The sequence below is a fragment of the Scylla paramamosain genome, chromosome 24 (genome assembly GCF_035594125.1).
Source record: "Scylla paramamosain isolate STU-SP2022 chromosome 24, ASM3559412v1, whole genome shotgun sequence".
NCBI classification, from domain to species: Eukaryota; Metazoa; Arthropoda; class Malacostraca; order Decapoda; family Portunidae; genus Scylla; species Scylla paramamosain.
In genome coordinates, this window is record NC_087174.1 from 6,817,501 (window position 1) to 6,842,500 (window position 25,000).

Sequence of the window (25,000 nt, forward strand, 5' to 3'; positions counted from 1 at the left end):
CTACAATAACAATAACACCGATTTCTCCAAGTAAATATCACGAGCTCCTTTACTTCAGTGGTGGCCGTGATCGTATAGTGGTTAGTACATTGCGTTGTGGCCGCAATAACCCAGGTTCGAATCCTGGTCACGGCATATGATGAACTCAGCTCTTTTTTTTATTTATTAGTTTATTTTATTTTTATACACAGTAACATCATATTGTCGTCAGCGCCTTCGTCAAGTTGTTGATTATTCTTGTCACGTCAGCCCGTCAGCGCCCCCTTCAGGAGTGCCGCAAGGGAAGATTAGCCTGCAGTGCGCGTCTCTCAGGGGCGATGGAGCGGTGGCACAGTGATGGCTTGGTGGCATTTGGCGTGGCGCGTCCCATCAGTCAGAGAGAGAGAGAGAGAGAGAGAGAGAGAGAGAGAGAGAGAGAGTACAGGACCAGTCTTTAGTTGTCTCTTGTATTTTTTCTCTAATTCTATTTTTGATTCATTATAATCGTGCAGTCTCTTCACTGCGCCTCCAACAGCCGTGTCAGCTCTCCGTCCTCCATAGTGACGCCTGCACCTCCACACCTGGGATCGAGAGCCTCAGTGCCTCCCCCACCACTCAGGCCCCTCACTCCCGCTGACTCCACCGCCACGCTCTCATAAAAGTACTTCTAATGGTCAGAATGTTCAACGACGACATGCTCAGCTGAACCGTCCCTTACCAATGCTTTCTCTCTCTCTCTCTCTCTCTCTCTCTCTCTCTCTCTCTCTCTCTCTCTCTCTCTCTCTCTCTCTCTCTCTCTCTCTTCGCTCTTAAAAACGTCCCCAGTACAGATCATCCCTCTCTCCCTCCATTCCCATTTCCTCCCACCCTCCTCCTCCCCTCTCCCTCTCTCTCTCTAACGCGGACCACGATTACATACATATCTGTCTCCCTCATTTATTTAGGTGTGTTGTGAGAGTGGTGGCGGTGGTGGTGGCGCTGGTCTCCTCCCCGCAGCCCCGGCAGCCGCTGGTCAACACGGGACACATTCATTGCAGGGAGCGACGAGGATTGTGCATTAGATAGCGGCGGGTCCTGTGTTGCCCCTTGTTGCCCGTGCTGTGTGTGGCGGCGTGGTGTTGTCATGGCTTGATAACCTCCCTTCACAGTCAGCGCCCCGCCCCCGACCCCTACAGTTCACTCGCCGGCAGCACGCTAACGAGTGGAAAATGCCCGCAGTTAGATATGTATCGAGCTATTATCATCGGAAAGGGAGACGCCATTACTCCTCTGTGGGGAGGCGGGGCAGGGCGGGGCAGGCGCGAGGGGTGAGTTGGAAGGCACGTGCACCTCTCATTGTGCCTTTAGATGGCCCCCGTCTGCGCCCCGGGTGGCCCGCTTGCACAAACCTCAATAGCTCTGAGTTAGCAACGCGGGGTGGCGGGAAGGGTAGCGAGGGGCCCGGCGGGGAGAGTGGGTGTGGCTGCAGCAGCAATTAACGTGAAGCAACAAGTAAATAACAGCCGGGGAAACCTTCCCTCATCCACGGCCTCGAACACTGGTGCCCCGCCACTCACCAGCCCCACCTTGCCCCAGGCCGTGCCGTGCCCCGAGCCGTGCCCAGCCTCGGACCGTGCCTCGTGCTATGCTGCGCCCCTCGGGCCGCCAGCTGCGTGCCGTCAGTTCTCACGCGGCGCGGCGTTATTGATGCCCCGCGCTAAAGGTTACCAGCTGACAGGAACAGGTACTGTTTGCTTGGGAACCAGTCGCTCGGCATCACTCACCCCTCACTCCCCTCCCCCCTCACCTCGCCCTCACGTCACCGCCACCTGCTGGGGTCCGCCGCGCCCGCCGCCCCGCAGTCGCCTCGGCGTGGCGGCGCGGCGTGGAATCGGTCTCCTGGACGCAGCAGCTGCCGCGGCGAGGTGAAATAATCCTGGGAAGGAAGAGGCGTGATGGGCGGTGAGTCAACATGGCGGCGGGGGTGGCGGGGCGGTGCAGTGTGGGGCGGCGCGGGGCGGGGGTCAGGCTCCAGTGTTGGTCTGGACAAACACTCTGCCGTGGAGCCTTTCGTTGACTTTGTAACCTCTGCGGGAGGGACGCGACCAACGAGTGTTTCCAGGCGGCGTGCAGGCGAGGGAGGGAGGAGGCTGCCACCACCACCACCACCACCACCACCAACCACCAACACCACCAGCGCGGCGCCACAAGCTGGTGTGGGTGGTGGAGGAGCCGTGGCGGGGAGGCGGGGAGAGGCAGTGCGGGGGTCACGCAGCAGATCACCTCCGGGAGAGAGTCGACCCGGCTTGACCCCGTTTTGGAGCTGACCACGAGTGACACCTGTCCGTCCAAGGGCTGGCCAGGGGCACGGCACACCTGTGGGGGCGGGGGCGCTCAGCGGGAGGGCAGGTAAAGGGACAGCGGGGCACATCTTCAAAAAGAAACCGCTGGAAATGATTGTGACAGGGGAGGATAGAGACGGAGGGGGAGATGAGGGTCGCTGGAGGAAGGGGAAGAATTGGGAGGAGCATGAGAGTATGGAAAGGGAAGAGGGGTGTAGAGAGAGAAAAGTAAGGGAGTGAGTCGTAACATGAAAGAGGTTTAAAAGGGAAGTGAGAGGCGAGGGGAGGAGGAGCAGTAATGGCTGGGGAGGAGGGGGGAGGAGATCCGCGATAAAACTTCATGGGCGCCCTAATGAAGCCCAGTAATGGTCGCGGTGCCCTGGTGGTGAGGGGAGGAGTGGGGAGGCACAGTGGTGGCGGCCAGAGGGTAATAGACATCTCCATAAACACTGCGCGGGGAGAAAGACGAGATGAGCGCCCTGTGACCCGCGCAGCACGTGACCTGACCTGACTGAGCAATCTACTCCCTCTCTGAACCCGCTCCGTGCCTCCCATCCCCCCTATCCACCCTTTCGTTACCCCTTTGTCACCCCTTCTTCAACCCTTCGTCAGCCACAGTCGCCCTACACGAGACCAGCTTCTTTGGCCCCAGTCTTAGTAAACAGATCTCTTGCCCCGCCCCGCCCCCTCTCCTCGCCCCGCCCCGCCCCGCCGTGCCCCGTCAGGTAGCAGAAAACATGACATTCCTCAGATGGCTCCGGCTCTTAATTAGCGTCCCACTCTGGCTTCGCGTCTCGTTAGGAAAGTTTCTCTCTCAACGTTGTTACTTTCATCACTCCATGTGGTCCTAGAATACTCCCTGCCTTTTCCTCCATCTCCCTCCGTCTCCCTCCTATTCCTTCTTGTCTCTTCGTTCCCCCATCACGTACTGTCTTTATGCCTCTTTAACTGCCTCGCTGCCCATCACTTCCCTTCCCTTTCCTTGCCTTTACTTACCTACTGCCTCCCTTCTGTCCATCACTTCAGTTACTCCCTTCACCCATCATCTTTAGCCTCCCTTAACTTCCCTTCCCTGCAACCATTCCCTACTTAGCTTCCCTCTCTCCCTCGCTTCTCGCTTCTCTCTCTCTTTCTCTCTCTCCCCTCCAGTGGCCTCCATTGCAGTTGTAAAGACTAATTACTTTACTTGCCCCCTCCTCTCTCTCTCTCTCTCTCTCTCTCTCTCTCTCTCTCTCTCTCTCTCTCTCTCTCTCTCTCTGACATTACCTCATCCACTGCAGCTCGTTACTTCTCTTATGACTTAGGAACGCCGCCTCCGTCACCGCCTCCATCAACTTCTCCGTCACCGCCTCCGTCGTCGCTGTCTACAGTTTCTCTCCTCGTCGCGTACTTAAGTCGTATGCTAAACAGTGCCTTGTCAAATTATGCTCGTTAGGGAACTCTGTTTGGTGAGGACAGAAGTTACAAGAGGAGGAGGAGGAGGAGGAGGAGGAGGAGGAGGAGGAGGTGGTGGTGGTGGTGGAGGGAAAGTTAAGCAGGAGGCGAGGAGAGGAAAATGAAAGAAAAGAGAAGAGGTTTGTAAGAATTGAAGGAAGAAAAGAGGAAGGAGTAGGAAATGAAGGAAGAGTGGAAAAAAGAAGAGATATAAAGACACAAAAGAGAACTGGCAGTGAAGATGAGTGTGTTTGTGTGTGTGTGTGTGTGTGTGTGTACGCATCAGTGGCTGTATGTATGCATGTATTCCTTCCACACACACGACCTGTTAAAGCGATACGCACGAGGAAAACGACGCACACACACACACACACACACACACACACACACACACACACACACACACACACACACACACACATGCTCTTTTCTTCCCATTTCGGAGTCACATAAATGTTTACCCTCGAGTTAGCGTAATGACGACGACGACTTAGTGAGCCACCATTGTTTCAAGGAACGTTAAAATGACACACACACACACACACACACACACACGTGCAGTACCTGTGTCTCGTTTGCTGATCGTGTCGTGGTATCAGCAGGTGGAATTCGAACCCTGGGCCCTGAGGGTGATGGGTAAGGAGCAAGCCAGGCAGCCACCCACCTGTGCTGTCTGCCTGAAATTATGCTCATTTTTCCTTATCTGTTTCTTTTCTTCTTTTCTTCTTTATCGTCGTAGGTGTTTTTCTCGTTCTCCTCCTCCTCCTCCTCCTCCTCCTCCTCCTCCTCCTCCTCCTCCTCCTCCTCCTCCTCCTCCTCCTCCTCCTCCTAAAATGGCAGTTTACTCCAAATATGAAAAGTAAGATATAAAAACGAACAAAAGTACATTATAATCACTGTTCTTTTCGTCAGTATTACTTTTTTTATCTCTTCCTATTTTGTGTTTGATTTTTGTTGTCTTGATCAGAGAGAGAGAGAGAGAGAGAGAGAGAGAGAGAGAGAGAGAGAGAGAGAGAGAGAGAGAGAGAGAGAGAGAGAGAGACGGCCTATTCTTTCTCCTATTCTCTGTATCTCCTGAAGTTTTATCTCTCATCCCTTTAACCCTTCTCTTCTCCTTCAAGGTCACGCCCTCTCTCTCTCTCTTTCTCTCTCTCTCTGTCTGACTGTGTGTGTGTGTGTGTGTGTGTGTGTGTGTGTGTGTGTGTGCTGCGTTGTTCCATGGCGGTATCATCTCGGTGGTATGTGTGCGTGTATTGGTGTGTATGTGTGTGTGTGTGTGTGTGTGTGTGTGTGTGTGTGTGTGTGTGTAGGGCGGGGCTGCCTGGCCGGGTGTTCGTGGTTCACTCAACGATCCTTATAAGGAACTCTGGGCCAAGACAGAGATAAGGGCGCCTCTTGGTTCCTCTTTTTCTCCTTCACTCACATTTATCCCTCTTACGATTTTTTTTCTGTCTCTCTCTCTCTCTCTCTCTCTCTCTCTCTCTCTCTCTCTCTCTCTCTCTCTCTCTCTCTCTCTCTCTCTCTTACTCGTATTCTTGTTCTCCTTGTTCTTCGCCTTTAGTTGTGTTAGCTTTTTATCTTTCTCCTGGTTCTTCTTTGCTTCCTTATTTTTTTTTTTTCCTCTCTTGTGTCTTCTTTCCTTCTGGTTCTTCAGTTGTTTTCTTGTTTATTTTTTTTTCTTTCTTTCCTCTCCTGTGTCTTCTTATCATCTGGTTATTGCGTTGCTTCTTTATTTAAATTATCTTACCGTTTTTCTCTTTATTTTTTTATTTATCTGTTATTCTGTGACTTCTTTATTTACTTTTATCTTTCCCTTTTTCTTCTTCTTTCTACTATTTTTATCTTCCGTTTCTTCTATTGCTTATTTTTTTATTCTTTACTTCTTCCCTTCTTTCTTCTTATCATCATCTTATTCTTCTTTGCTCCCTTCATCATATCATCCGCCTCACTTTTTGTTTTCAACTGGTATTCAACTTCTTTGTTCTCTTCTAATTCTGTTTTGTTCATTATATTATCCTTTATTTTCTCTCTTCTTCCCTTTTTTTCCTCTAGTTATCTTACGTTTCTCTCTCTTATTCCTATTCTCTCTCCTATTCTCTCTGTTTCTCCTAAGGTTTTTATCTCTCATCCCTTTAACATTTCTCTCTTCCTCTTTTTAAACCTTTGTATTCCAATTTTCATCTTTCACTTCTTATTTTCTTGCTCCTCCTCTTCCTCCTCCTCCTCCTCCTCCTCCTCCTCCTCCTCCTCCTCCTCTATAAAACAAAGGAGTACTTTAGATTATATTTACTGTGTAACGTCCAGCTGAGAGAGAGAGAGAGAGAGAGAGAGAGAGAGAGAGAGAGAGAGAGAGAGAGAGAGAGAGAGAGAGAGAGAGAGAGAGAGAGAGAGAGAGTATAAATAACCACCAAAGCCAGATAATTTCACACTTCGCCATCCTAATCTCAAATAAAGTGGTAAATAAGAGAAAGAGAAGCATTGGAGAAACAAACGGACACACACACACACACACACACACACACACACACACACACACACACACACACACACACACAGAGAGAGAGAGAGAGAGAGAGAGAGAGAGAGAGAGAGAGAGAGAGAGAGAGAGAGAGAGAGAGAGAGAGAGAGAGAGAGAGAGAGAGAGAGAGAAAATTGGATTAACTCTAAAATTTAATCTCTTTGAAGTGCTGAGAGAAAGAGACAATGAAAATGAAGCGTAGAGAGAAAGAGAGAGAGAGAGAGAGAGAGAGAGAGAGAGAGAGAGAGAGAGAGAGAGAGAGAGAGAGAGAGAGAGAGAGAGAGAATTAGCACCACGTTTTTGGCTCAAGGGAATGTTGTTGTGGCGTCGAATGTGACGTAGAGAGAGAGAGAGAGAGAGAGAGAGAGAGAGAGAGAGAGAGAGAGAGAGAGAGAGAGAGAGAGAGAGAGAGAGAGTATATAGTTTGTCACTTTACCCTTCCTCCTTACACACACACACACACACACACACACACACACACACACACACACACACACACACACACAATGAAAATAAAAATATTAAGGTTGACAGTACAGAAAAGCTCTCTCTCTCTCTCTCTCTCTCTCTCTCTCTCTCTCTCTCTCTCTCTCTCTCTCTCTCTCTCTCTCTCTCTCTCTCTCTCTCTCTCATTATAAAAAGCCAAGACGAAGGAATCCAGGCCTTGGGAGCTCGGCGCCTATTATAAAACTCGTTTCTCGGGTCCCTTGTTAATTAGGGAGGAGGAGGAGGAGGAGGAGGAGGAGGAGGAGGAGGAGGGAGAAGAGGAGGAGGAGGAGGAAAAGATAACTATCGATACTAGAGAAGGATCGATAACCAGTGTGTGTGTGTGTGTGTGTGTGTGTGTGTGTGTGTGTGTGTGTGTGTGTTTGTGTGTATGTGTGTGTGTGTGTGTGTGTGTGTGTGTGTGTGTGTGTTTATTTTTTTCCTTTTCTGGGTTTATCTGTGTTTTCCTGTTTTCTTCTTTTTTTCATGTCTGTTCTTTCGTTTTCTTCTGTTTTTCTTTCTTGTTTCGTTAAATTATAAGTAAGTTTTGTTTGTTATTTTCCTTATTTCTGAATTTCCTCATTATTGCCGTTTGTTTTATTGCTTTCTCTGTTTTTATCTTCATATTTCAATTTGTTTTGTTTACTTCTCTATTTTCTATCTTTATATTTCGACTTGTTATATTTCTTCGTTTTGTATGTTGGTTTCTTTTTATCACTTCACTTCTTCAGTATTTACAGTTTCCACTATGTACATATTCATTCCCCGTTACCTTTTGCCTTTTACATTTTTCCTTTGTTATCATTCCACTAACATCCACACTTTTCTTTTATTTCTTCTTCTTTTTGCGCTTCACTGATCAATTTGTTTGCCTTTAAATTTTTCCAGCAATTTCCAACTACATTATATATCTTTAGGGCAGCTGACATCATCATCTCGCTTCCTCCTCCTCTTCCTCCTCCTCCTGCTCTTCCTGCTGCTGCTGCTCCTCCTCCTCCAGCTCCTCCTTCATGACTTTCACCTCGCTCTCGTTTCACCTTCGGCATTTCTTCCACCTTGATGTGTTAATTAAAAGCAACTAGACAGGTGGTACAGGTGTCACTGCAGGAGGAGGAGGAGGAGGAGGAGGAGGAGGAGGAGGAGGAGGAGGAGAAGGAGGAGGTATAGGATTTGTTTTTTTAGTAGTAAGTTTCTCTTCTCGTCTCATCTATAAATGTGGCTTCAATTTGTGTTCGAGTTTAAATTAATAGTGTTTTTGGCTCTCTCTCTCTCTCTCTCTCTCTCTCTCTCTCTCTCTCTCTCTCTCTCTCTCTCTCTCTCTCTCTCTCTCTCTCTCTCTCTCTCTCTCTCTCTCGTGACTCTGCAGAATTGTGAACCCGTTGTAGCATTTGAGTGACTTAAGTTCTCGCCCTTTGGTAATAAAAGTATGATAAGAATATGTTGTTTTTAGGTTTATTTTACGTTCATGCGTCGACAGAACAATAGTTAGCCTCTCATTATATGTATTGCAGGTGCTGTGTGTTGTATCGTTAAGTATACACCTCTCATTTATGTTTTCATCATTCACAATTGCAAGAAAAAAATAAAAAGCATGTAACGTACAACAGAATGCCTCGGATTAACTTATTTTTATTGAATTTTGATGGCATAATCTCTGGAAAAGTTGAAAAAAGAATATTTTGAAAACCCTAAAAAAAATCATTCGAATCTTATAATGTATCACAAAAAAAAATACTTGTAAGAGTTACCTAAATCTAAAAAAAAAAAATAATAAAAAAAATAAAATAAAATACACGTACATTATTAAACCTGGAAAAAAAAATGTAGAAAATGTAACATATAACGGAAAGATCAAAATAAATAAGAAAACCTGAAAAATGCTTCGAAATCTTATCTGACGCACAAAAAAAAAAAATAAAAAATAAAAAAAAATTAAAAAAAGACATTATCCAAGAAAGACTAATTGTGTTTTACCGCAAAAAGTCAAGAGCACCTTATCACGACACCTAGCGAGCACTTGGACCCTTATCGCCCCGTATCGCGAGGGTCGGGGCCGCGGCGTGTAATCGGGTCCGCAGAAAGCCTTATCCTGTAATGAGGCGGGCGGCACCTAGAGGCCAGCAGCGGCGCGACGCATCCTTCTTTAATGCCCGCCCGCCCCGAGCCAGCCACGGTAAGCTCCTCTCATTAGCTGAGAGAGAGAGAGAGAGAGAGAGAGAGAGAGAGAGAGAGAGAGAGAGAGAGGGTGGGTGGGGGAAAGCGAGGATAGACAGGCAGAGGGAAAGGAACATAAAGACAGGGAGAGAGAAAAACGGATGGATAGACAGGAAGGAGAGAGAGAGAGAGAGAGAGAGAGAGAGAGAGAGAGAGAGAGAGAGAGAGAGAGAGAGAGAGAGAGAGAGGAGACAAATAAGGAGAGGGAGAGACAGATGGATAATAGGAAGAGGGAAAGCAAGATACAGACGGAGAGAGAGAGAGAGAGAGAGAGAGAGAGAGAGAGAGAGAGAGAGAGAGAGAGAGAGAGAGAGAGAGAGAGAGAGAGAGAGAGCCAATCATTTTTTATACATTATTTTCTCTCGTCTCTTTACACTTGATAATTACTTTTGTATCTAAGTTTCTCCTCTATTTTTTTTTCATCTGTTATCGTTTATTAATATTCTTTATTCTCTTTAATTGGACCTCTCTCTCTCTCTCTCTCTCTCTCTCTCTCTCTCTCTCTCTCTCTCTCTCTCTCTCTCTCTCTCTCTCTCTCTCTCTCTCTCTCTCTCTCTCTCTCATATTTCTGTTTATTTTCTCCTCCCTTCCTTGCATTCTTTCCCTTTTAAGCAATGTATAAAGTGGATAAAGAAGGAGGAGGAGGAAGAGGAGGAGGAGGAGGAGTTAAAAGAAGAGAAGGATATGAAAGTGGAAGATGGAGAGGAGAGGAGAAGGAGGAGGAGGAGGAGGAGGTGATGGAGTAGGATGATGGGTGAATGAGATGAGTGAATGGGAAAGAGAGGAGAAGGAGAGGAGGAGGAGGAGGAGGAGGAGGAGGAGGAGGAGGAGGAGGAGGAGGAGTTGATGTCTTCCTCACTGGTCCCGAGGAAGTGGGGCAGTGAGGGGAGAGTTACGGGAAGGCGAGGGGAGTGAGAGGAGGGAGAGGGGAGAGAGGGAAGGGGGTCAGCGGCCTCAACCTTGACCTCTAAGTCTTGGAGGCCGCGTGAGGAGGGCAAGGGAGAGGGGAAGGAAGAGGGGAAGGGAGGAGAGAGGGGAAGAAGGCGAGTGAGAGGGGACGGAATAGTGTTGACTCAAGCTTAACCTCACTCCCTCGTTTCCTCTCTCTCTCTCTCTCTCTCTCTCTCTCTCTCTCTCTCTCTCTCTCTCTCTCTCTCTCTCTCTCTCTCGCGAAATTTCACTCTTTTCGTGGTCTAATCTCGCCTCCACATAAATCTCCACTTTCTTGCGATCTCCACCGAAATCTCACACTCATTCCATCCTCGCAACGTGGACTATATTTTGAAACATTTCTGCGCCTCACCTCGACTACTTTCAAAAGGCTCTAGTTGAAGTGACACGGAGTTTTAAGGGTGTTTTTATGGTTCTAGTGACAGAGTGGTTCTAGTGATAGAGACTTCTACATTATTAGGAGGAGATACACCCTTGAGAACATGGCTAATCATCTCTTTGGCCCTTGAAAATTGTCGTGGTGAGAGGAAAGCGTTTTAGAATATGGGTCTGTATTTTTTTTTTTTATCCTGAAACGCTGTGGTCTCTCATAAGGACTATTTTCTAAGGCTAAAGAAATTATTAGTCAGGTTCTCTTGAGTGTTTTTTTCCGCCCGATAATACATAAAACTTGAACTGTCACTAGAGTTGAAAAATATCTTCGGAAACTTCAGGAACTTCCACTGGAGCTTGTTAAAAGTAGAGAGTTTGAAAGTTTTTTGGGATGTGGAGTTTTTTATCTGTTCTTCTTCAGTCTTACCAGTCACTCTCCTTCACCATGTTTCAATAGATATTAAAAGCAGAGAGAGGATTTTGAAACGTTTAGGAATGTAGTTTTGTTATCTGCTTCCTCAGTCATTTAACCATCCTCCTTTACAGAGCTATTATTCATTCTTCAGCCCTCCTGCAGTTCTGCTTCACGATGTCTCAATAGTTATTAAAAATAGAGAGAGGGCCTTGAAACGTTTAGAAGTATGTACACTGCTTTTATCCGTCCAACCATCCTCGTTTACTGCTATAATCCGTTCTCATTCATTCAGTCTTCACCCAGTTCCAATAGTTATTAGAACAGAAAGAGGGTTTCAGAACGTTGAGAAGTTTGTACAGTCCTTTTATCCACTCTTAGTATTCTAGTCAGTTTCCTTCCATAATAGAGACGACTTTGAGACGTTTAAAAATATGTACGGTGCTCTTATCTGTCCTTAGTCAGTGCTCTAGTCAGCCTCTTTCCACCGTGGCGAGGCGGATCATCTGGCAGCCATCGAGCCGCCGGACGTGGCCTGGGATCAAGCTCAGTGAGTCATGAAGCAGAAATGAGATGTTATCGCGTCATGAGGCCATCAAGCAGTCGCCTGAAGCATCCTGAAGAGCAACGCGACGAATGCAAACACCACTTGACACCCCACCGCCACCCGCTTTAACTCCTCTCCCTCTCTCCCACTCCCCCTCTGTTAGGTATATATGTATTCGTAAACGCTCCCCTCCCGCCTCCCGCAATCCTCTCCCACTCCACTTTCCGATAGTTATTTACTCCTAAACACATTCCTCCCGCCCCTTCCCAGCCAGTGCACCTACTCCTCCCGCGATACCACTCCTCTCCCACTCCTCCCACCGATAGGTATATACTCCTGCACCTGCTCCACCCACCCTTCGCACTCCTTTCCCTCTCCTCCCGCCCCCCTACCTTCTCTCCGTCTCTTCACGCCGCTATACTCGTTCACGTAACTCTCCAGCCTCCTGTGGCCCTCTCGCATCCTTACATCTTCTAGGTACTCGTATATACTCCCAAACATATCCCTCATGCCTCTTCCTAGCCATCTTCCTAGCCAGTACACGCACTTCTCTCTCACTCCTCCCTCCACAAAGTATATACTCCCAAGCACACTCCGCCAGCCTCCTCCCAGTCAGGTGGAGGTCCTCGTGCAGGTCCTCCCGCCGCCGCCCCGTCGCGAGTAAAAACACACAGGTAAACATCGCCAGGTATTTACACTCTGTCGCTCAAGTCTGTACCCACCCTGCCACGCCACCCGCAGCAGTGAGCGCCTACACACGCACGCTCTCTGCCACACGCCCCTCACGCCCCCACGTCCTCCTGACAGGTGCTGACAGCGGCCCGAGGACAGGGTGGAGGATGACGGGCTGATGGGCTGACGGGGTGAAGGGGTGACGGGGAGGGGAAGTGAAGAGTTTGCACGTGACAAGGTCGGTGGGTTTGTGTGATAACATCCATCTCCTCCTTGGTGTGTGTGTGTGTGTGTGTGTGTGTGTGTAGTGGTGGTGGTAGTGGTAGTGGTAGGAATGGGAGTAATAGTAGTAGTAGTAGTAGTAGTTAGTAGTAGTAGTAGTAGTATTAGTAGTAGTAGTAGTAGTGAAAAATATTAGGACAAGGAGAAAGAGGAGGAGGAAATGGAAATGCTATTTAGGAGTAGGACTAGAATTAGTAGTATTAGTAGTAGTAGTAGAAGTAGTAATAGTGGTGGTGGTACTAGTAGTAGTAGTAATAGTAGTGGTGGTAGTAGTAGTAGTAGTAGCAGCAGTAGCAGTAGTAACGTTAGTAGTAGTTGTGGTAATGAGAGTAGAAATAATAGGTACAGGAAGAACAGCAGGAAAATTAGTAGTAGTAGTAATAGTAGTAGTAGTAGTAGTAGTAGTAGTAGGAGGAAGAGAAGGAGGAGGAGAAACAAGAACAGTAGCAGCAGGAAGAGGGGCAGCAGGAATGCACGCTCTCCTCCCTCACCCCGGAAATCAAAATGTAAACAGGAAATGCTAAAAAATCTACAAAAATTAGGCCTCTGTTCCGCCTACATCCCCTCCAAGGTTACTCACTGACCCCACGCGCCTCCCTCACGCCGCCCACGTGTTGCGAGGGCGCGGGGGTGCAGCGGGCGGGGGAACGGGAACAGCGATCTTATCAGGGAGGGAGAGGGAGAGAGGGAGAGAGAGAGAGAGAGGAAGGAAGGGAGGAATAATGTCCTGTCTTCTCAACGTCCCACTTCCCTGATTCCTGTTTCTTCGTCCTCCTCCTCCTCCTCCTCCTCCTCCTCCTCCTCCTCCTCCTCCTACTTCTCGTCTTCTCGAAGGTCAAGGCTGCTCAGAGAGAGAGAGAGAGAGAGAGAGAGAGAGAGAGAGAGAGAGAATTTTCCTTGTTGTCCTTCTTTCCATATCTTTGCAGACCCTCCTGTTTCTCCATTCCTGTCACCAACATTTCCTTGAGAGAGAGAGAGAGAGAGAGAGAGAGAGAGAGAGAGAGAGAGAGAGAGAGAGAGAGAGAGAGAGAGAGAGGTTGGAGGTGTTAGCCAGCCAAACTACAAATCGCATAATTAGAAACTGTTGCATCAAGATTTTTTAAAAGCGAAAGAAAAGAGAGAAGTGAAATAGATCAAAGTACTAGATTCTTTCATGACTTTTATTTAATCTTTTATATTTGTGGAGAAACTTGAGGGAAAAAAACTTACTGAAGAACTTTAAAGGGAAAAAGGGAAGGGAGGGTGGAAGAGGTGGTGGAGACTGGAGAGAAAGGAGTGAGAGAGGGAGGAAGGAAGGGGAAAGGAGGGAGGGAGGGGCGGAGGAAACATGTGCCCGCAAGGAATGTGTCACTGGTGATGAAGAAACAAATGAGGAAATCAGTGCGTGACCTTGGGAGTGAAGAAAAAAAGAAAAGGAAAGAACGTGAAGAAGAAAGATGAAAGAATATTGTGAAAGCATTAACCTCACACACACACACACACACACACACACACACACACACACACACACACACACACACACACACACACACACACACACACACACACACACAAAATTTCGCCTTCCGGAAATATTTAGTTAGGAAACACCACCTTCACCATCACCACCACCTCCTCCTCCTCCTCCTCCTCCTCCTCCTCCTCCTCCTCCTCCTCCACGTAAATGCCTCATAATTCAGGGTGTAGAGGGAAGGAAGACGGACCACGGCCTCGAAAGGTATGCCTGGTGTAGGGACGTGATGAGGGAACGAAGGAAGACGAGGACGAGGACGAGGTGAAGGAGGAGGAGGAGGAGGAGGAGGAGGAGGGCGAGGACGAGAACGGTACGAAATAACAACGTGATGATGAAGATAAATAGATCAAACATGGAGAGAGAGAGAGAGAGAGAGAGAGAGAGAGAGAGAGAGAGAGAGAGAGAGAGAGATAAACAGTCCCTACAGGCAAAAAACATCTGGCGGGGTGACGGGGTGAATGAAGGCTCAGGTAGGGGTGATAGGTGGGGTGAGGAGGTGCTGGGGTGACAGGATGAGATGGAGAGGTGATGGTGAATGATTTAGTGAAGTGAGAAGAAATTTATGGGGTGAGGGAGGGATGAGATAACATGACATGAGAAGTGAGAGGAAGAAAGAGGCGTGACATGGAAGAGAGTGTCTGAAGGAGGCTTGGAAAATAAGGGAGAAGTATGTGAGATGCTATTAAAGGGAGATGGAGAGAAGTGGGGAGGCTGTGAGGGAGTAGGAATGGGTGATAAAGAAGTACTGTTTGAATTAGGAAAAATATTCAGGTTTATGATGAATTGGGAGTAAAAAAGAAGGAATAAAAAGAGTGAGGGGAGAGACTTGTGAGAGTAAGGCAATGAAGGAGGTAAGGATGAATGAAAAGAATTAACGTGGGGGATTTTGAGGGTTGAAACAAAGTAAAGAGTAAGTCTGGGGTATAGGCAGTGAGGGAGGTAAGGAGGAAAGAATGGAAGTACGAGAGGAAGTGTTGGGGAAGAGCTGGGAATTAGAGGATACAAGTGAAGAGGGGAGGAGAGAAGCGTGTGTGTGTGTGTGTGTGTGTGTGTGTGTGTGTGTGTGTGTGTGTGGCATTGTGGAAGGTAAGAAGTGAAGGAAAGTACAAGGGGAAGTGTTGGGGAGGAGTGGGGGGAATGTTAAAGATGGGGAATGTTGTTCTAAATATATGACCTGGTAAAGAAATTCTTGTGTCACAGGTTAGTACATTTTTTTGTGGAACAGAGAAGATCAAAGAAGATTCTTACAAGAGGAGGGAAGGTGCCATATGTTAGACCTTGAACAGACACACACACACACACACACACACACACACACACACACACACACACACACACACACACACACACGGGCGACAACCTTGACTCTTTTTTGTCCAAGTATCATCCATTTCAAGAGAGAGAGAGAGAGAGAGAGAGAGAGAGAGAGAGAGAGAGAGAGAGAGAGAGAGAGAGAGAGCAAAGAACAGCAAGCACACACTAATTAACTTTCAATATGCCACAAATCATCATCTTTTTTTTCATTCCAATGTATTAATAGTCATGCAAGTCTCTCTGATCACTGGCTGGGGAATGAACGAAGGCATCTGACACTCGCCTATTAATAACTTCGTGTTTGTTCGACTTTTTCGCCCCGTTTCGTATCGTTGTGTTCATCGTTTGGGCGCCTCCTTAAGCTCCCTGTGCAAATGTTTGGTGATGGAGTGGTTGATGATGATGTGGTGGTGATGTGGTGGTGTTGTGGTGTAGTGATGGATGAATTGGTGACGATTCGGTGGTGAAGCGATAGTGAGGTGATAGTAAAGTGATTAGTGGTGATGAAATGGTGGATAACTGATGATGAAGTGGTGGTGAAGTGATGAATGGGAGCAAACACCACCAGCGCCACCACCACCACCACAACAACAACAAAAAGCAACGACAACAACAAGATCAACAACAACAACAACAACAAGATCAACAACAAGATCAACATCATCATCAACAACAACTACAACTACTACTACTACTACTACTACTACAATAACTACCACCACCACGATCAGCACCACCAGTACAACAACAACGACAACAACAACAACAACAATGATAATCTTCTCTACTTACTCCTAAAATGGTGATAAGGAAGCAGAGATAAGAAGATAGACGCGGATGACGCAGAGAGGGGAGGAGGAGAGAAGGGATGGAGGAGAGAGAGAGAGAGAGAGAGAGAGAGAGAGAGAGAGAGAGAGAGAGAGAGAGAGGTGGGGGATAAATGACGTCAGTAGATGTGGAGGCGTAGAGGCAAGGGCACAGAGAGAGAGAGAGAGAGAGAGAGAGAGAGAGAGAGAGAGAGAGAGAGAGAGAGAGAGAGAGAGAGAGAGAGAAAGTAATAACGATATGGAAAAAACATGACAACCGTACTTCCATCATCTCTTCTACCACCACCACCACCACCACCACCTCCTCCTCCTCCTCCTCCTCCTCCTCCTCCTCCTCCTCCTCCTCCTCCTCCCTCATCACACACATGTATAAACACACCTGTCATCGAGGCGGAAGACGGGGAACTGAAGTGAGGTATTACAAAATATGCCAAGACGTGCTGCCAAAGTAGAGAGAGAGAGAGAGAGAGAGAGAGAGAGAGAGAGAGAGAGAGAGAGAGAGAGAGCGTAGTGGTGGTAGTGGAAAAACACATCAATTTCTTGGAATGTCTATTTAATTCTCTCATTTCGGCTCGGCCAGGTGAGACTCAGGTAAACATGGCGACTTATTTACCGCCACCAGAGAGAGAGAGAGAGAGAGAGAGAGAGAGAGAGAGAGAGAGAGAGAGAGAGAAAGGTAAATATGCAGAAGGAAGTGAATGAGAATGATGGAGGAGAGAAGGAAAAAAGGCATGAAAGATAAGAGATTTGGAGAGAAAGATGAGGGAGATAAGAGAAAGAGAGAGAGAGAGAGAGAGAGAGAGAGAGAGAGAGAGAGAGAGAGAGAGAGAGAGAGAGAGAGAGAGAGAGAGAGAGAGAGAGAGAGAGAGAGTAAAAGAGAAGTGATGGGAAAGAGGAACATTCTAAAAGCGGACAGAGATGAGGGGAAAAAAGACAGGAAAATTAAAGGGATGAGTGAGAGAGGGAGATAAAGAATGAGAAGGGAGATGAGTGGAAGTACAAGAGAGAGAGAGACGAAGAGAAAGAAGAGAAGAGGAAACAGGGAAGTGAGGGGAAATGGAAAGGAAGTGAGGGGAAGGAAGAGGGGAAGTGACCTTAATAAGTTGTTCACCCTCAGATTATCTCTGCGGAAGAGTGAGAGGGGAGGACATGGGGGCAGTGAGGGGAGAGAGAGAGAGAGAGAGGGAGTGGGAGAGTGAGGGGAGGAGGGAAACTGCGGAGGGGAGAAGCAGAAGTTAAGATAAACATCGAGAGAGAGAGAGAGAGAGAGAGAGAGAGAGAGAGAGAGAGAGAGGGTGACGTAAATGAGACCTAAAAATGCTTACGGTGAAGGTAAGATGGAAGGGAAGGACATGTCATGGTGATGGAAGGGTGATGGGAAGGTGATGGGTACTGAATGGGTAATGGAAGAAATATTTAGGTAGTGTAGGGAAGAAGAAGAGAAGCAATAGGAATGGTTAGAGGAAGAGAAGAGAATGATTAGGAGGAGGAGGAGAAGGAGGAGGAGGAGGAGGAAGAGGAGGAGGAAGAAAAAGAAAGAAGGAAGGAAAGAAGAACATTTTTTTTTAGCAAGAGGGCAAGTGGGCGGTAGAGAGAGAGAGAGAGAGAGAGAGAGAGAGAGAGAGAGCTGACACCTGAGTGAGACATTTGTCCTGACGTAACCATCTCCTCTCCTCCCCCTTCCCCTCCCTTTCTCTCTCCTCTCCCTCCCCCCTCCCCTCAACGAAAGCTGACACCCCGCCAAGGAACACACACGCCTACCCCACCCTCCCGTCTCTCTCTCTCACTCTCCCTCCCTCCCTCCCTCCCTCCCTCCCTCCCTCCCTTCCTCCCTCCCTCCTTTCCCCTCACTGGTATGTGTGACCACCAATACCACGAACACCAGCTATGAAATCACCACCACCACCACCACCACCACCAACAACAACAACAACAACATTCATAGCACTACTACCAGCACTACAAACACCACCACCACTTCATCACCACCACAATCCTCACAAGTTCATTCACCTACGTGCTAGAGATGTCAATACTATCTCCTCCTCTTCCTCCTCCTCCTCCTACCCCCCCCCTCCTGACACTGCCGATATAATAATAAACACGTAGCTGCCAAGAAACAAGCCGCCCGAGGTCTTTCAAGTGACCGACTAATCCCGCCCACTTGATGCTTGCTCCTCGATTCTGTGATATTCTAATCTGTGTGTATGTGTGTGTGTGTGTCGCCAGGTTTAGGTGGAGTGCAGACGTCACCATGAGGCAGAAATAGAGTGAACTGGAGCTAAATGGTGTCTCAGTGTGTGTGTGTGTGTGTGTGTGTGTGTGTGTGTGTGTGTGTGTGTTCGACGTCCGTAGCTCAAGTTCTGGTTTTAACTCAACGTTGCCGTGTGTGTGTGTGTGTGTGTGTGTGTGTGTGTGTGTGTATGTGTGTGTGTGTGTGTCGGGAGGAGAGTTCGTGAATTACTTATTATTGTTTTCTGTTTCTCTTCTTCCTCCTCCTCCTCCTCTTCGTCCTATCTGTTTTTTTTTTTTTCACCTTCCTTCTTTTGTGTTTTGTTTTGATTCCCATTTTCCTTCTTTGATTATTTGTCATTACCGTTTCTAATCATTCTGTCTCTTCTGCAACACGAGTATTCCTTTTTGTTTTTCCTTTGTTTCTTATTCCTTCGTTCCTTGTATATTTTTTTCGTTTTTTTCCTTCTTGTTCTTCCTTGTTTTCTTTTATTATCTTATGTTCTTTTTAATATTTGTTCTCCATTTTTTTAAGTTATTATGAGTTCTTTGTTTATTATTGTATGCATATGTGTTCTGATTATTCTGCCCCTTCCTCTTCCTTCTTCTTCTTCTTCTTCTTCTTCTTATCATTATTATTATTATTATTATCATTATTATTACCAGCATTATCATTCTTACTACTTTCATCAACATTTCCTTGTGTCTCACCTTCGATCATTTTCTCACATTTCTTTGCCTGCATAGCTTTATCACTTTATCCTTATCTCTTATCTCCTTTCTTTCGTTGCTTTTATTTATTTTTTATCTTATTGTTACTGCGTAGAACTTGTTACTTGGTCTCTCTCTCTCTCTCTCTCTCTCTCTCTCTCTCTCTCTCTCTCTCTCTCTCTCTCTCTCTCTCTCTCTCTCTCTCTCTCTCTCTCTCTCTCTTCCTCGTTCTCCTTTTTCTTTTCTCCTCCTTTTCTTCTTTCTTTTTTCTCTTCCCCTTTTTCTCCTCCCCTCTTTTTTTCCTTCTTTCCTCTTCCTGCTTTTTCTTTTACTACTTTTCTCTTCTCCTCTTCCCCCTTCTTCTTTCTCTCTTTTTTTTTCCTTTTTATTTCTCTCCTCTCCTCCTCCTCCTCCTTCATATTCTTCCTATAATCTCTTTACCTCTCTCTTCTCTAAGTTCAGCATTTGCGTGGCAGTAATGAAGTAACAGCGCCCTTCCTTCCTCTTCCTTTGCAGTGACGCTGGTATTCCTTCTTCAGGAGGTGCTAAGGACCTGCAGGGGAAGCGGATCTGACTGGAAGGTGAGTGTACGTGCGTGTGTGCGTGAGGAGCAGGAGGTAGAGATGAGGGTGTGTGTGTGTGGGGGGGCGCCAGGGGTGGAGTGGGTGGAGAGGATAGAAAGTGGAGCGATAAAGAGACTTGTGGGTGTAAGTAGAAGAGTATTTATTTTAAGTTGAGGAAGGTGTAGGTGGCAGTAGGTGTGGGTGGAGGGTGTAGGAGGTGCTGGAGGAGGCGGAAGAGGAGGAGGAGAAAGTAAGGGAAATGGAGGAGGAGGACGAGATAGTGGAAGCAGTGAGAAAAGAGGAAACGGTTAAGACTACTTCTGTCCCGAGAGAGAGAGAGAGAGAGAGAGAGAGAGAGAGAGAGAGAGAGAGAGAGAGAGAGAGAGAGAGAGAGAGAGAGAGAGAGAGAAATCGCAGACCCCATGCAGTGTCACCCACTTAGAGCAATAGGACATAACATCACATCCGTAACCTTACACTTGAGCCATCCTACTCCACTCCTTCCCTCCTCATCCTCCCTCCACCAGGATGTTAATACCCACCCCCTTCCCTCCGTCCCTCCCCTCGTCATATACCGCATGCCCTTCATTCCTCGTCCTTATTTGGGCTCTCAGTGGAGGGCGTCGTAAGCAGAGTCATAAAAATCTCGCGAGGACAAAGGAACAACTTCACTTCTAATGTTCGTGGTCCATAACAGGCCGCGTGACTTGAGAGGCAGTGAGCGGAGCAGGCAGGGCAAGCAGGCGACCACAGGCATTTGGCTACCGTAGTTTTGTTTTATTAGTGGGATATAGTAGTAGTAATAGTAGTAGTAGTAGAAGTAGTAGTAGGTTTTGTCTTTTTATTGAGGCGTGTGGTGGTAGTGATAGTAGTAGCAGTAGTAGTAGTAGTAGTAGTAGTAGTAGTAGCAGTAGTAGTAGTAGTAGTAGGAGGTTTTGCCTTTTTATTGGGGTGTGTGGCGATAGTAGTTGTAATAGTAGTAGTGGTAGTAGTGTTAGTAGCAGCAGGAGTAGTAGTAGTAGTAGTAGTAGTAGTAGTGTTGACGGGGCAATCTGATCAACTGATGTCACTTGTAATTTTTTCTTTCTTCTTCCTCCTTTCTCCTTTCTCCTCCTCCTCCTCCTCCTCCTCCTCCTCCTCCTCCTCCTCCTCCCTGGCTCTTTTTCTCCCTCTCAGCTCGTGTTTGTTTATTCGGGATGAGAAAAAAAATTGATTCTATGGAACAAACACGTTTCACCAGTCCTTAAATCTGCCCTACCCTGCCCCGCCCCTCTACCCGTTGCGCCCCGCCCCTCTAGGTCAGCGAACGGGCCCCAAAATCCCCCATCACTCCCCATCATCCCCTGTCTATGCTTCTATACCTGAACCATCTATACATCTCTAACTGTATACCTGTCTTTATGAGTTAATGTCAGTTTTTTTTTTTTCTGTAGTCATTTTTTTTCATGTATTCTATTTCTTTTATTTTTTTCATTTTTATTGTCCTCTAAACTATTTTTTTTCCTTTTTTTCACTCGTTTCGTTATTTCTCACTTTTATTTACTCAACTTTATGGTTTCTGTATTTTTTTTTTTTTATTTATATCCTTTAAGACACTCCCTTTACTATTTTTTTTTTATTTGATAGGCACACCTCTCTCTGTCTCTCACACTCAATCTGCCCTTCTCCTTACTCTTTCTGTCTCTCACGCTCTTTCTTACTCTCACAAATCCTCATAGTAACTGTCCTACGTATCTTATGTCACTTCTCTCCCTCTTTTTCTCTCCTCTCTCCCCTCTCGCTCTTCCTTCTCTCCCTCTCTCTCCCCGCGTCCTCGCCTCCTTCCTGTCACCCTGTTCACCTCGCCTCTGCCCTTCCTAGCCCCTGTCCGTCTCCCTCCTGTCATCGTCCGTCACTGTCTGTCTTCCCCCGTCACTGTCCTTCCCACAATAGTTAAGTAATTTATTGGGTGGGTTTACCATCCTTTATGTTCCACTTTGCTTCGTTCAGTGCCTGTGTGTGTGTGTGTGTGTGTGTGTGTGTGTGTGTGTGTGTGTGTGTGTGTGACTTCTTGCTCTCTCTCTTAAGTCTTGTTTATTTAATTCTTCAAATATATACTCTCTCTCTCTCTCTCTCTCTCTCTCTCTCTCTCTCTCTCTCTCTCTCTCTCTCTCTCTCTCTCTCTCTCTCTCTCTCTCTCTCTCTCTCTCTCTCCATGTTCTCATTTATTCTCTGTCTCATCTTGTGTCTTGCCTGCAAAGTTACAATGCCTCCTCCTCCTCCTCCTCCTCCTCCTCCTCCTCCTCCTTCTCCTCCTTCTCCTCCTCCTCACCCTCACCTGTCGCCTCCCCTCGTCGACTCTTCCCCTCACTCAGCCACCCGTCTGCGTCAGAAGGCAATCTTAGAGAGAGAGAGAGAGAGAGAGAGAGAGAGAGAGAGAGAGAGAGAGAGAGAGAGAGAGAGAGAGAGAGAGAGAGAGGTAACACTTAGGTAAGTTAGATAGTACGTGGAAATGAGGAAGAGGAGGAGGAGGAGGAGGAGGAGGAGGAGGAGGGATATTGCATTGATGGTAGAAATGAAGGTGAATGATGTCTCCCTCCTCCCCCTCCTCCTCCTCCTCCTCCTCCTCCTCCTCCTCCTCCTCCTCCTCGCTCGTTACAGCTTCACCTTCATTCCTCTTCCTTCATGACGTGGACAGTGACGGTAATGGAAAAGGAAGTTGAGGAAATGATAATGCTTAACTTACATTATGGAATTACTGTGCTGAATAAAATAAGCCATGGGAGAACAAAGAATTTACTAGGATATTGTTAAATACGTGGGAGAAAGTATCGTACCGTGGGAAAAATACAGTGGGAGGAATTAAGTATGAAAGTATTGTACCGTAGAAAGGTGTGGGAGGGAGGTGAAGTGTACCATGAGGTGGGGGAAAGTACCGTGGGAGAAAAGCAGAGTATTGTGGGAGGAAGCAGCGTGGAGAGAAAACAGGATGCAGTGTGGGGAAGGAAAAAAATATATATATTGTAGTGCAAGTGTATGTATATTGTGACCTTGAGAGAGAGAGAGAGAGAGAGAGAGAGAGAGAGAGAGAGAGAGAGAGAGAGAGAGAGAGAGAGAGAGAGAGAGAGAGAGAGAGAATTTCCCGTCGTCCTTTCTTCCATAGCCTTGCAAAACCATATTTCCTTCATCCCACTAACATTCCCAGAGAGAGAGAGCGAGTCCTGTGTCGTTTAGGTGTAGGGCCAGACGCTAACATCCTGGCAGTAATGGGGCACCTGCGGGAAGCGTGACAGGAGTGAGGGAGCCTTGTGTTTACTGACGGAGCTCACGAAGGAGGAAGACCCGCCGCCCCACGCCCTCTCCGCCGCCTGAGTTACGAGCCGCGCCTGCAGTAAAAGCTTCTCCCAGTGTAGTTTAAGCGGTGTCATGTGCCTTCCCGGTTATTTACTGCCTCTTTTTGTCCCGCTCCTGCATCGCCCCCCTGCTGGTGTGATGGCGTGCACCGCGAGGCGACGCGAGATGGAATACGCTAGCTTAGGTTAGTTTATGTTAGGTACTCTTGGGTTACGTTAGGTTAGGTTAGGTTAGGGAGTCTTGGGATTGATTAGGTTAGGTTAGGTTAAACTGGAGAAGGCTAGGTTAGGTTACGTTAGATTAGGTTAGGTTAGGTTAGGTTAGGGAGTCTTGGGAGTGGTTAGATTAGGTTAGGTTAAATTAGACAAGGTTTGGTTAGGTCACGATAGATTAGATTAGGTAAGATTAGGTTAAGTTTAGGTTAGGTTACGTTAAGGTGGTACAGGCTCATTTTTGGGTGAAAAGTGAAAAAATGGTCTGATTATTATGAAATTTTACTGAGATCATGGTTTTGTACCTACTTACGTGTGTAGAAAGTTGTAGGACGATACATGAAAAAACAAGAGAGATAAAAATTAAATGCCGCATAAAATATGACTAAAAACAGACGTACTTTAAGTTAGATTCGATTAGGGAGTCTTAGGATAGGTTAGGCTACATTAGGCCAGGTTAGGTTACGTTACGTTAGGCAGTCTTGCGGTAAGTTAGATTTGGTTCGGTGAAGTATCGTTAGATTACGTTAGATTAAGTTAGATTAGGTAAGGTTACTTTAGGTTGCCTTAGATTAAGTTAAGTAAAATTAGATTACGCTTGGTTAGGTTAGGTTTAGTTGCGTTAGGCTAGGTTAGGTTAGGCAGTCTTGGGATAGGTTATGTTAGCTCAGATTAGGCAAGATTAGGTTACGTTAGGTTAGGTTAGGCACTCTTGGAGCAGAGAAGGGTCATGGTTCAAGTGAGTGGGTACGTTGTGATTTGAGAGGATCAGTGTTAGTGGATCAGAGGTAGTGGAGAGGGTTAGGGAGAGGGGGAGAGGTTGAGAAGGGTGAGAGTGAGAGTGGGATAAGGGTAGTTGAGGGTAGGTCGGAGTACGGGTGAGTGAAACGACGATAGGACAGGACAGGGTGCAGGTGGAGGGTTAAGGGAGAGGGGAGAGTGAAGTGGGAAGGGAGAGCAAGGGAGGGGAAGAGAGGGAAATGGGGTGAGACTAAGAGGACACTTAAAAGAGGACAATTGAGCCTCTTACCCCGAACACGCGCACACACACACACACACACACACACACACACACACACACACACACACACACACACACGACCTTATTTGGTTCTCCTGATCTAGAGAACAAGTTGAAGTCTGAAGGTGGTGATGACGATGCTTGTGGTGACTCTTGTTGTGTTTGTGGTGTAGGTGGATGACGAAGGCAATGAGGATGACCGTGAGGGAATCTGTGCTGGTGGAGAAGTATCGTAAACACAATAAAGTGGAGAAATGTGGAGCAATAAGCGGTCTGTTTGTTGTAGTGATAGAATCTGATGTGTGGGCTTCTCTTTCTTACCTCCTCTCTCTCTCCCTCTCCTCTCCTCCCTTCCCTCTCCCTCTTCCCGACCCCTCTCCCTTCTCAGCGGTGATTTGGGGAACTGAGTGCAATGTTGTGCTGGTCCTAACATCACGTGACGTCTGACAAATTCCGTCTGCCCTAAAAAATGTAAAGAAAGAAAAAACTACCAGGAAAGTCATATTAATCTTACTTTATCGTTGGACTTTTTAAGAAATCTTCCCGTTATCCTCGTCTTACTTTTCTATTTTTGTGTGTGTGTGTGTGTGTGTTTATTTACTCCGTGTTTTATTTATTTGTTTTTACCATGTACTGTTTGTTTACTTCACTTTTGTTTTTTCTTTGTTTTGCTTGCTGCTTCACGGTTCTTAGGGCGTCACGTTTGCTCCCTCGCCGCCTCTGAAAGAAAGAAAGGGTTTTAGTGTTTTAAGAGAGAGAGAGAGAGAGAGAGAGAGAGAGAGAGAGAGAGAGAGAGAGAGAGAGAGAGAGAAAAAAAAATTACGTCCAAGGTTTACAGCGTCGTCTTGGGGAAGTTTTCGACACAAGTTCTCGATCTTAGTGGCTGTGTTTCTTGCTTTTTATTTTCGGGTGTCGACGCTCCTTTGTTTCTTCACAGCTCCTACTTTTTTTTTTCTAGCTTAGAGATGTGACATAGACATGGTGTGTGTGTGTGTGTGTGTGTGTGTGTGTGTGTTTCTTGGGGATCACGTGGTGGATCTGTGTATGGGAAAGAGAGAGAGAGAGAGAGAGAGAGAGAGAGAGAGA

General features: G+C 46.9%; 1 protein-coding gene and 1 non-coding gene across 3 annotated transcripts in view; both read left to right on the forward strand.

Annotated features, from left to right (window-relative positions):
* Positions 1-25,000, forward strand: part of LOC135112662 (leucine-rich repeat neuronal protein 3-like) — a 125,655-nt gene that overhangs the window by 68,721 nt on the left and 31,934 nt on the right. For both annotated transcript variants that reach the window (XM_064027290.1, XM_064027291.1), the window contains exon 2: positions 19,302-19,366. The gene's annotated coding sequence lies outside the window, so the exon portion shown is untranslated. The remainder of the gene's footprint in view (positions 1-19,301; positions 19,367-25,000) is intronic.
* Trnah-gug (transfer RNA histidin (anticodon GUG)) lies at positions 64-135 on the forward strand. The gene has a single exon. It is a non-coding gene; the product is annotated as a tRNA-His (tRNA).